The sequence below is a fragment of the Monodelphis domestica genome, chromosome X (genome assembly GCF_027887165.1).
Source record: "Monodelphis domestica isolate mMonDom1 chromosome X, mMonDom1.pri, whole genome shotgun sequence".
In the NCBI taxonomy this organism is placed as follows: domain Eukaryota; kingdom Metazoa; phylum Chordata; class Mammalia; order Didelphimorphia; family Didelphidae; genus Monodelphis; species Monodelphis domestica.
Window position 1 is genome coordinate 11,045,450 of NC_077235.1, and position 12,142 is coordinate 11,057,591.

General features: G+C 39.5%; 1 protein-coding gene across 23 annotated transcripts in view; it reads left to right on the forward strand.

Annotated features, from left to right (window-relative positions):
- The window catches only part of LOC100010218 (casein kinase I-like), a 347,880-nt gene that overhangs the window by 286,330 nt on the left and 49,408 nt on the right, over positions 1 to 12,142 (forward strand). For 15 of the 23 annotated variants that reach the window (XM_056809247.1, XM_056809241.1, XM_056809244.1 and 12 more), the window contains one exon: positions 10,870 to 10,931. The gene's annotated coding sequence lies outside the window, so the exon portion shown is untranslated. Of the gene's footprint in view, positions 1 to 10,025; positions 10,183 to 10,869; positions 10,932 to 12,142 lie in introns of all 23 variants that reach the window. The other 8 variants (XM_056809248.1, XM_056809252.1, XM_056809250.1 and 5 more) reach the window with 1 other exon arrangement.

A 12,142-nucleotide genomic window follows, 5' to 3' on the forward strand; every position in this document is an offset into this window, starting at 1 on the left:
CTGTCCAAGATTTCCTTCTACAACACATCGTCATCCACCCTTGGCTTCCAATCCTCCAGTGAGAGAGGAGTCCATCCACTATTTCCATTTGTAGATGTGTACATTGTTATTTTTATTTAAATCCATCCCAGCTATATTTGCCTCTTTCCAAGTTCCACCCATTTGCTCCTGGTTTGGTCCCAGAAGGCCAAATTAAATTTGCTCCTCAATTGTCCATTCTGAGAGCTGGATATAACCTCAGACCTCTTCAGCCCTGTCAATCCTTCTGCCATGATGGTGAGGAGGGACTAAGACCACACATTTATGTTGTGAGCCAGAGGAAAGAAAATAAAGGGATTGGGGTTCTGGAGAAGGAGGTAAACTTGCTATCATAGGATGGCATGTACATTTTTATGTTGATGCTTTTCAGTTTCTGTACCTAAATATGCCTCTCTTTCTTATGTAGGAAATAAATGTAGTTGTTGAAGTACTGATGCCACTGAGGAGGAAAAGTAAGGAGATCAAAAGATCATTCTTTGCTCTCATATAAATTAGCAATGACCTGTTGAAAATTGCATTTCCTGGGGCCTGAGTTTTTTCCCCATTCCAACCAATTTGAATACATCATCATGCAGTATGGAAATCCAGTAACAAACTCCAGAGGTCTCTTGGGAGAAATTGGTATAGCATATTTCTGAAAGAGTTGTATTTTGTTGTAAATGTTGGTTCTTTATATATGGCCCACCATATGTTGCCAAAATGTGTTAGCTCCCAAGATACTTGTATCTACCTCTAGGGTAGGAGCTGCCGTATTTTTAAGGTAGTTTTGCCTATTTTTAGTGTTCATTTCCTTTTAGATTCAGATTTTTGAGGATTTTATATGCATATGTGTGATCCCAGGAAATATTTATGTAGCACCTATATTTTTCAGATGAAGATTCGCAGGCCTGAAATCTAAGCTCAATTTTGGTTTTTATCTACTAGTACAGTATATACAGAGTATATAACTCTTCACAAATTTTGTGAATATGAATCTCTGTTGCTGCTGTTTGGACCCATCCTCATGCTTTCGTACCAGTTCTCTTCTCCTATTCTGGTGGGCTGTCACATAAGCTTTTCGAACAGTGTGCCCTGAATATTATTAACTTCATACCTAGTCGTCCTGCTGTGCTGTTAGGACAGAGTCCTAAAATCTTAACTAGAAAAACCCTGAAATTGAAACTGCCACTGCCAAAGTACTCTGAGAAGTTCAATTGTGAAAAAAGCCCTGGTTTGGGAATCTTGGGCTCTGAGTTGACTGTTGGCCCTGCAACTTACCACCCAGACAACTGGGAATCAGGAACTTGGCTAGTGTGTGCCTCAGTTTCTTTACTTGTGGAATTGGGAGCATTGAATTAAATGAGCTCCCTTCCAACAACAACAACAGCCATTGAGGGTTAGAACCTGGTCCGTGAGTTCATGGTTTCTGTTCCTCATCTCTCACCATCATTTGTCTCTTAAATTCTACAAGGTGTTATTAATTTCTACTGTGCCCACTAGGTGTTGACAGTCTTCTTCCTTGTTGGTATCTCTGTAGTCTTTGACATTGTCTATCATGCTGTTTTCAATGATGTTTTCTCAGTTTTCATAACACTATTTCTAGTCCTACCTGTTGCATATCTCCTTTTCAGCCTCCTTGTTTTGCATCTTCATCTATGTCACATCTGCCATTTGGGGGTGTCCCTCAAAACTCTGTCCTGGTCCCTCTTCTCTTATCCCTTTATTCTAGTTCACTTGATGGTCTCATCAGTTCCTATGAGTTCAGTTAACATCTCTGTAGAGATCACCCTCAGATCTTTTTATGCAGGCCTCACCTCTTTTTTGATATCCCATCTCACATCTCCAGTCTATTGGGAATCTCAAATTTGAAGTCTCATAGACACCTTAAATTTAAAAAACCTAAAACCAAATTCATTCTCTTCCCTCTTCCCAACTCTCCCCTTTTCCTAATTTCCCTGTTGCTGTCAAGAGTACCACCATCCTCCTGGTCACCCATATTTACAACCTAGTTGTCCTCTTCAAATTCTCACTCTCTCCCCCCTCCCCCCTCATAGACAGTCTGTTGTCTTGTCTTTTTGCCTTCCCAACGTCTCTCATATATACTCCTTTCTCTCCTTTGACATTGCCAGCATTCTGGTGCAGTCCCTCATCTTCTCATGCCTCGATTGTTGTAACGGCCTTCTCGATGGTCTCTTTGAAGCCTGTTCCCAGTCTTGTCTATCATCAATTCAGCTATCAAATAGGTCTTCCTTATGCGCTGATCAGATCATCCCAACTCTGACCATTATCATCATGATCAAAGAAGAAATTATCTGGCTATAAAAGGCTTTCATAATCTGGCCCCCTTCTACTTCTCCATTCTTTTCCTTACCCCCCTCCATGTACTCCACGATCCAGTGACTATGACTTCTTTGCTATTCCTTGTACAAGACTCCATGTCCCCAAAGTCATTTATTCTCTGTCACTCTGTCTCTCTCCCTCTTCTCTCCTCTTTCCTTTCTCTTTCTCCTAGTGTCCCTGTTTTTTCCAGTTCTCAACTAAAGTCCTACCTAATTCAAGAAGCCATTCTAACTCCTCCTTAATTTTACTGCTTTCCTTCTGAGATTATTCCCAATTTATCCTGTGTATATCTTATTTGAAATAATTGTGTGTATGTTGTTCTCTCCTATTTGAATGTAAGTCATTGAGAACTCGGGCTTCTTTTTTTGACTTTCTTTGGATCCTCAGCGCTTAAAATAGTACCTAAAAAATTGTGGGTGCTTAATAAATATTCACTTATTGATTAGGGATACAAAGATCAAATCAGGCCTTGCTTTCAAAGAGCTTGCATTCTCTGAAGTGAAACTGTATACATAGATAAGTAAAATCTCTAAAGCACATCTAGTCTGACCTTCCCAATTTTATGACTAAAATAAGAGAACTGAGACCCACAGTTGTTAAGTACCTTAGCCAACGTCACATAAGGCGTCAGACCCATATCTTTGGCTTCCAAAGTCTCTTCAGTTGTGTTATTCAGAGAGCTTTGAGGGAAGGAGGGAAGTTAGGGGCTTAAGATTTCATTCGTGTGGACTTTAGGGCCATATCCTAACTTTATGGTGGGAGGACTGGGAATAAAAGTTAAGAAAACTCCATGTTTTTCAGAATCTACTATCCAGAAAGCTCATCTGAGAGTCTCTGAGGAGAGGAGAATGTGAATGAGAGAATGAGAATGGGTTCAAATAGCTGCAGCAGCCAGCAGAATGATTGACAGAAGAGTATACTAACAACTGGAGGAATCAGAAAAGGGAAAAAATGTGGAGGAGATGACAGGTGACCTGAGCCTTGAATGGAGTTACTGATTCCCAGAGGCAGAGTGAGGGGTGGGGGGCTATTCCAGGCATGGAAGATGAGACTAGATGGAATGTGGTGGCAGAAGGGCAAGTAGTCCAGTTGGCTGGAACTGAGAGCCTGAGGCAATAGGGATAGGACTAAGGCTAGGGACTATAGCTGCAACTTCTTTATTATATAAAGAGCTCTTGGTTGAGGAAACTTCTGCCACTGGTCAGAGCTTTCTCTGCAGCGTGTACTCATAGCTGCCTGAAGCCTTGAAAGCAGAAAAGACTTGTCCAGGGTTACCCAGCCAGCATGCATCACAGACAGAATCGAAGCCTCAGGTCCCTCTGGCTCCTGGGCCGGCTCTCTATCCACTGTGGCTGGTACTTGTGGATCCTTATTATCATATGACTGTTGTTGACGTTGACATCATCATTTCTCCCTACCTCTCCTGTACCCAGTGGCTCCCCTCCCAACCCCCGAGGGCAGGCTCCCCTCTCCCGGACACCCTGCCTCGCTCTCCCTGAAAACGCAAGCTATCACTTGCACAGAAGCAGGGACTACACGGTCGTACCTCGTCTCAGTGTCCAAAAGGGCAGCAGGCTTAATTTGCCATAAAGCATTTGTCCAGCTTTTGATTTCCACAAGGTAAGCGGCGATGACGATTTTAAAGAATGAGCTCCCTCATCAGGGTCAAGCAACTTAGCAAGAGTGAATCCAATGGCCAAATTACAAAACTGGCTTGTTTGGTAAAAAGGACCATATATTAAAAAACAACTTTAGAAGAAAATCCAAGTGCTTATAAAAGGTAAGGAAGCTGCGCTTTTCATCTCATCTGTACTCTAAATGCTGCCTTTGGGATTCATCCCTCTATGCCACTCATACTTTTGCTGTCTACAGGGGCAAGGTCATCTCCAGGGGCACCTGCATTTCTTTCTTGGATACATGTGGCTCCCTCGAAAAGGAACACTGTGGGAAGAGTTCCATATTTCTTACTCTGCATCCCTTCCCTGCCCCTCACTCCATGGATTCCTTGCAGAATTCGTGGTTACGTGGGGCTCTACACAGAGTAGGCATGTGGGCTGGGTTGAGCATCTGGCAAATAGCTTAGGATCACAGTTGGAAGGGGACTTAGGGATCATCTGGTCCAACTCTCTTGTTTTCCAGTTCAGGAAACCAAACCCAGCAGGGAAAAATGACTGCATGAGTAGGAAGTGGTAGACTTGTGATCTGAACCTGAGTCTAGTGACTCCAAATACAGATAGTATGCTTTTTACCGCACTATCAAGCTATTGTCCTGAGCCCTTGACTCTTTCCTCTCTCTTGTTTTTTTCGTTGGCGATACCGGGATCCTAGATTAGTCCTAAGCCTTAGAGGCTCTCTGGCATACCCGATCCAGCAAGAATCTCCTCTATTCCCTCCTCCCAAGTCATTCAAGCTCTTCTTGAAGATCTCCAGGGATGGGAGATCTTCACATGGCTGCAGTTCTGATTATTAAGAATGTTCCCTTTGGACCATCAGCCTAAAAGCCAGTTTTCAGCAACTTCCAACTTCGTGGTCCTACTTCCAGGATCAAGCAACCCAAACCCTTCTTCTACATGTTAACTCTTCAAAGGTGTGCCACATCCCAATTAAGTCTGCTCTTTAGGGTAAACCCCTCCCAGGCTTTCATCCAGTCTTCAGAAAGTCCTGAACCTTCATCTCTAAACTTAGTCACTCCTCTCCCAAGCTCCAGTCCCAATGGCCTACTGCATTTTGCCTGGATGTGCCACCAACCCTTCCAACTCATCATGTCTAAAATCAAACTCATCCTCTTCCAACACAAACCAGTTTCTTCTTCTAACCATTTTGGTAACAATACCTTCATTTTCCTAGTTACCCAAGTGTGAAATCTCAGTCATCCTTGAGGCCCGGCCCCCCTCAGCCACCACATCAACACAGTCACAAAGCCATATTCGTTCTTCATGCTTAATTAATACCTCTTGCATCGATCTGATCCTTCCCTTTTCCATTTGTATTGTTATCCTACTCAGGCTTTATTACCTCAGGTCAATAGCAATGGTGCTTGAAATGGTAGGCACTTTAAGGGTACACTGGTTGCTAGAGCACTTGCTACACATTGAGCTTCCCCACAACCACTCTTGGATGCCAGCATTATTTCTATTTTATGGAAGAGGGACCTGAAGCTCAGAGAGGTAAAGTGACTTGCCCAAGGTCATCCAGAGAATAAATTTCCAAGGCAGGACTTGAATCCCAGTCTTCCTAACTCCAAGTATTGCAGTCTTTCAATTTTCCTCACTTTTAATCCTGCTCTGTGTATAGAGACCAGATCTTCTTGAAGAACTTCTTAGTTACCTTGTTGTTTAAAAGCTTTCACCAGCTATTCTCTGCCTCCAGAAGGAAGTCCAAATCCCTTAGCTTGGCTTTCAAGTCTCACTCTAGACTAGCTTTAGACTCATTTTCCATTGCTGTCTTCTTTTTGAAAGGTAGTGAATGGAGAATGAGTTACAAAGCCATGAAGACTTGGGTTCAAGTCCTCTTTCTTAACTGTGCTGGCTTCAGTTCCCTGGACACGTTCTTTAACTTTTTAGTACTCCAGGTAATTCTCTCCAGCTATAAATTTCAGAGAAATTCTTGATAGGGGAAATTTCCTCCCTTGGGAAGTTGCCTGTACCAAATGAAATCACATGTTCAGCCCCTATCCTTCTATTATTCCCCTCTACAATCTCTCTTTTCTATCCAAAGCAGACAATTCATTATTCTTGTGATATATATTGTGCTTCTCCTCCTCCATACATTTATTCATTCCTTTTGTCCCACCTCAAATATATTGGCATTGTTACAGTGCCTCAGTAGTTGTCAGCTGCATTATAACTATTATCTCATTTGAGCATTCAGGCAACCCTGTGAGGCATATAATATTAATAGAGATGAGGAAACTGAGGCTGAGTGATGTTAAGTACATTTCCTGGGACCACATTGCTGATATGTATCTGAGGCAGGATTTGAGTTAAGGTCTTCTTGACCTAAGTCCAGTGGTGACGTTACACTGCTGATCTGAAAGTATGAGAGCAAATTCATCAGCTTTGCAGAGCACACATAACTCTCAGCAATATCTAATCTTATAGATGAAAAATGTAAGATTCAAAATCTCCCTCTACAGCCTAAAAATAAGGGAATGAAAAAAACATATAGTAGAAAGGGCGCTAGATTTTGAGTCTGAGAAAGGGCGCTAGATTTTGAGTCTGACGAGCTGATTTCAAATCCCAGCTATTACTTATTACTTGCATGACCTTGGTCAAGTAATTTCATTTTATTGGAACTGCCATTTTCCTTATTTTGGGGGAAATTTTACATATTCTTCCAATTAAATGTAATAACAATTTTCAACATTTAAATTTTTAAAATAAGTTTTGAGTCTAAATTCTGTCCTTCCCTCCCCTTTTCCGTTCCTTCAGAAGTGAAGAAATTTGATAGAGATTATACATCTGTAGTCATGTAAAACATATTCCCAGTATTTGCCATAATTTAAAAGAAAACACAGGACCCCCTCCCAAAGCAACAAGAAAAATAAAGTGGAAAAAAAACTATGTTTCAGTCTGCATTCAGACTCTTCATCAGTTCTTTCTCTGGAGATGGATAGAATTTTTCATCATAAATCCTTTTGAATTGTCTTAAATCATTGATTTCTTGAGAATAGTCAAGTCACACAGTTGATCATCTTACAGTATTGCATTTACTGTGTACAATTTTCTGGTTCTGCTCACTTTGTACTCAGTTTGTAGAAGTCTTGCTAGATTTTTTCTCAACTCATCCTGCTTGTCATTTCTTATAACACGATAGTACTCAACCACAATCATGTACCACAACCTGTTGTGCCATTCCCAGGTAGATTGACACCCCTCAATTTCTAATTCTTTGCCATTTTATTTTATTTTATTTTATTTTTTAAAACCCTCACCTTCTGCCTTAGAATCAATATTGATTCTAAGGCAGAAGAGTGGTAAGGGCTAGGCAATGGGGGTCAAGTGACTTGCGCAGGCTTACATGGCTAGGAAGTGTCTGAGGCCAGGTTTGAACCCAGGGCCTCCTGTATCTGTCTTTGTCATTTTAAAAGAGCTTCTACAAATATTTTTGCACGAATAGGCCATTTTTCTTTTTATTTAGAGACCTAGTAGTGGTATTGCTGAGTCAAAGGGTATACACAGTTTTATAGCCCTTTGGGCATCATATCAAATTGCCCTCCAAAATGATCACAACATCAGTGGTGCATTAGTGTCCCAATTTTTCCTTATTCCCTCTTACATCTGTCATTTTCCTTTTCTGTCATATTAGCCAATATAATAGGTATGAGGTGGTATTGCATTTCTTTAGTCAGTAGTGATTCAGAGCACTTTTTCATAACTATATATAGCTTTGATTTCTTCATCTGAAAATTGCTTGTTTGTGTCCTTTGACCATTTGTCAACTGGAGATTGATTCCTCTTCTTATAGATTTGACTCAGTCCTCTATGTATTTGAAATGAGGCCTTTATCTGAGAAACTTACTGTAAATTTCCTCCCCCGTTTCCTACTTTCCTTCTAATCTTAGTTGCATTGGTTTTGTTTATGTAAATTCTTTTTGATTTAATGTAATAATAATTATCCATTTCATATCCCATAATACTCTCTGTTTTTTGTTTGGTCAGAAAATCCTCTTTATCCATAGATTTGACAGGTAAATTTTTCTATGCTCCTCTTTGCTTATGATTTCACCTTTATGTCTAAATCATGCAGCCATTTTGACCTCATCTTCCTGTGTGGTGTGAGATGTTGGTCTATACCTTGTTGTTGTTGTTGCTGAGTCATTTCCTTGGTGTCTAATTCTTCAGTATCTGATTTGAGGTCTTGGCAAAGACACTGAAGTGGTTTGCCATTTGGTTCTCCAGCTTATTTTTACAGATGAGGAAACTGAAACAAACAGGATTAAGTGACTTGCTTAGGTTCACACAACTATTAAATGTCAGAGGCAGGATTTGAACTGAAGTCTTTAGACTTCCTGACTCAAGACCTGGTCCTCTATCTACTGTGCCACTCAGCTCTCCTAGTTTCTGTCAAGCTGCTTTCTGATTTGCCCAGCAATTTTTGTCAAATAGTGAGTTCTTTTCCCCAAGGTTTACATCTTTTCATTTATCAAACATATCATTATCAAAGACAAAAAGCATTTGTCAAAGCTTTGGCCGTTTACTACTGTGTGTTGTATACCTAATCTGTTTCATCGGTCCACCATTTTCATTTCCTAGACAGTGCCAGATTGTTTTGACTGTTACTACTTTGTATAACAGCTTGAGTTCTAGTACATCTAGGCCACCTTCCATTACATTTTTCCTCAATTCCCATGACATTCTTGATCTTTTGTTTTTCAGATTTTATAATTTATTTTTATCTTATTTTATTATCTTATTTATTTATTTTTGTAAACCCTTACCTTCTGTCTTGGAATCAATACTGTGTGGTAGTTCTAAGGCAGAAGAGTGGTAAGGGCTAGGCAATATGGGTTAAGTGACTTGCCCAGGGTCACACAGCTGGGAAGTGTCTGAGGCCACATTTGAACCTAGGCCTGATTCTCACTCCACTGAGCTACCCAGATGCCCCCATTTATTTTTATTTTAAAATGAGTGTTATTTTTTATTTTTATAAAATTTAATATTTATTTTTTATAAATTTTATTACTTTTCTAAATCTATAAAATAGTTGGTAGTTTTATTGGTATGGCACTGAATAAGTTAAAATTTAGGTAGAATTGTTGGTTCTTTTGTATTGACTCGGCCTACTCCTATTGTTGAGCTCTGACTATTTGTGTGAAAAGAGTTTTGTGTTTTGTAATTGTGTTCCTTGGTTTGTCTTGGCAATTAGACTCCTAGTTATTTTATATTTTCTGCTGTTATTTTAAATGAAATTTCTCTTTTAATCTCTTCCTGCTAGACTTTGTTGGAAATATATAGGCACTATCGCAAGCTTTAGGTTTTTTTGTACTACTACTTTCAGAGCTAGTTCTGGGAATCTGTAAGTTTTCAGTTCTTCCAAGGTGTTATGATTTAAGGAGAAGTTTGGTCACTATTCTTTTGATCTATTTTCTGGTCTAACTAAACACAAACACTCTTCTCCACCCTGGAACAAGGATCAGGACCCCCGCTAGTGTACCAGTGTTCCTCTTCACTCTTGAACTGTGACACAACTGTGTATAGGCAACACAGTAGGGTCCTAACACCCACTACTAGCAAAGCATCCTCTATGATGTCCTTCTGAACAGTTGTACAATCCTTTTACCATATGTGACCTGAGAATTTTACCAGGGTGTGGCTGCTGTACATCCTACAGCTCCTTGGAGCTACACGTGATAGTTGAGTGAAAGGTGGACACCAGAGGTGGATAAGCAGTTCGGAAAAGTGCTCAGCAAGCCTTCTCACCAGAGGTGTTTCCCCTCCCTGAACATTCCAGTTCAGTCCCTCTTCCCTACAAGTACATAGAGTCTAGAAGAAAGCGGACTTATACTAAAACAGAGCATGGGTCAAAGGGGGAACTTGCAGATTTCTGGAAGTCCTTTTCTCCTATTTATGGAATGCTCAGGAAATTCCTTTTAGACACGGTATTGCTTCTTCGGTGAGTTCTTTGTGGAGCTATGAATCTTCATCCAGTCTCTCTTTGGTTTTCAGTGTACACACTCTCATCAGCTGATGCTGGGTTGCTGTTAGGACATTAATGGGAATTCCACCATCCTCTTAACTCGGTGTGAAACAAGCTCATCCAGCCAAAGAGGAGTAGGAGAGAAGACACCTTGATTGAAGCTGAGCTGCATTCCTTCTCAAACGGGTCAACTGGAACATTACACTTACTCTAACCTCTAGAATGATTCCAGTCTCTATTTGCTTGATAAATTAATCAATGACCTCTAGGACTTGACCAAGCTTCCTATCCGAACCTTCTTCCTATCTGTAACTCTTAAGTATTTTCTGCACTTAAGTCTGTGATCGAGATTGTTTCATTTCACCCAATGAATGTACCAATATATCTTACCACTTTAAGTGAGATGGAGTGACTTGTTTGAGTAAATCAATGGTGACTTCTCTCTGTTTTCAATATTCACCATCCCCAGAAAGTCTAATGAAATTAGTTTGGCAAAGTTCTTAGACCCAAATTCTGCTCTCTAGGCTTGGACAAGTTTTGATCTGCATCATTGAAAGAGAGTCTCTAACTCAATTAGATTATAGCTATGTAGCTGTATTGGAAAATGTACCAGAAACTAATCTTAACTAACATTTATAAGGTCCTCCAGAGTTTTCCATGATTCTGGTAGAGTAAGTAGCATATTGGTTTGAGGATGGTGAAATTTCTTACAGTGAGAAACCAGCAACCACCTATCAGATAGTGAAAGTGTGGTTATTTATATATATAAAGCAAGTCCTCATGATGATGAAATTTGGGGTCCTTAAAATATTGTAGTAAGGTTTCCTGAGTGGTTTTCTCACAGGAATAACCTGCAACATCTATTTTTTACAGTTTTCAGAAGAGGAAACTGAGACTCAGTGAAGTAAAGTGACTTGCCTGTGTTGAAATAGCTGGTAAGTGTCTGTTATTTTGACTCTTTCAACTTTCCCAAATTGTATGTCTGTAATTTCCCAAGGTTCAGAGGACTTCTAATGGATGGAAAGAATAGCTACTTGCTATGAAATCAAGGGTCTTTGAAGAACCTGAATTCACATAAATGATAAATGAACACATCAGTAATCAAATGGGCAGACCAATTTCTTTAACTTTCTTATTTCAAAAAATTAATTTTATTTTCCCCCCAAGTACATGTAAAAACAATTTCCAACATTTTATAAAGAATTTTGATTCTCAAATTCTCTCCCAACTGCACAGATGGTAAGCAATGTCATATAGACTTTATGTGTGCAATCATATCAAACGTTTTTCCATATTAATCCTTTTGTGGAAGGAAATATGAACAAAAAAATTAAGAAAGTGAAAAAGTTTGCTGTGATCTGGATTTAGACTCCATCAGTTTCTTAACTGGAAGCATATGGCATTTTTAGCATTAGTCCTTTGGGATAGTTTTGGTTCATTGTACTGCTGAGAATAGCTAAATTATTCACAGTTGTTCATTGTACAGTATTTCTGTCACTGTGTACAATTTTCTCCTAGTTCTGCTTATTTCACTCTGCTTCAGTTCTTGTAAATCCTTCCAGTTTTTTCTGAATTCCTATTTGTCATTTCTTACAGCATAATAACATTCTATTAAAATCCTATATTATAATTTACTCAGCAATTTCCCAATTGATGGCTATTCATTCACTTTCTAATTCTTTGCTCCCATCTAGTAATGGCATTGTTGGGTCAGAGGATTTGTACTGTTTTATAGTCCTTTGGGCATAGATCCAAATTGCTTTTCAGAAAGAGTCACTTCACAACTCCCCCAACAGTGCATCAGTGTCTCAGTTTTCCCACATTCTCTCTGCATTTTGCCATTTTTCTTTTCTGTCATAACAACCAATCTGATAGGTGTGGGATGGTGCCTCAGAATTGTTTTAATTTGCATTTCTCTAATTAATAGAGATTTAGAGCATTTTTGCATGCTTATAAAGAGCTTTAATTACTTTGTCTAAGAATTGCCTGTTCATATCTTTTGACAATTTATCAGTTGGAGAATGACTTGAGTCGTTTATATACTTGAGAAATTAGACCTTATTAAAGAGACTGGTGAAAACACTTTACATCATTCTGAATATTGTGCATTGCTCTCCATCCTATTTCTCCCTCTTTAGTTTCTGAC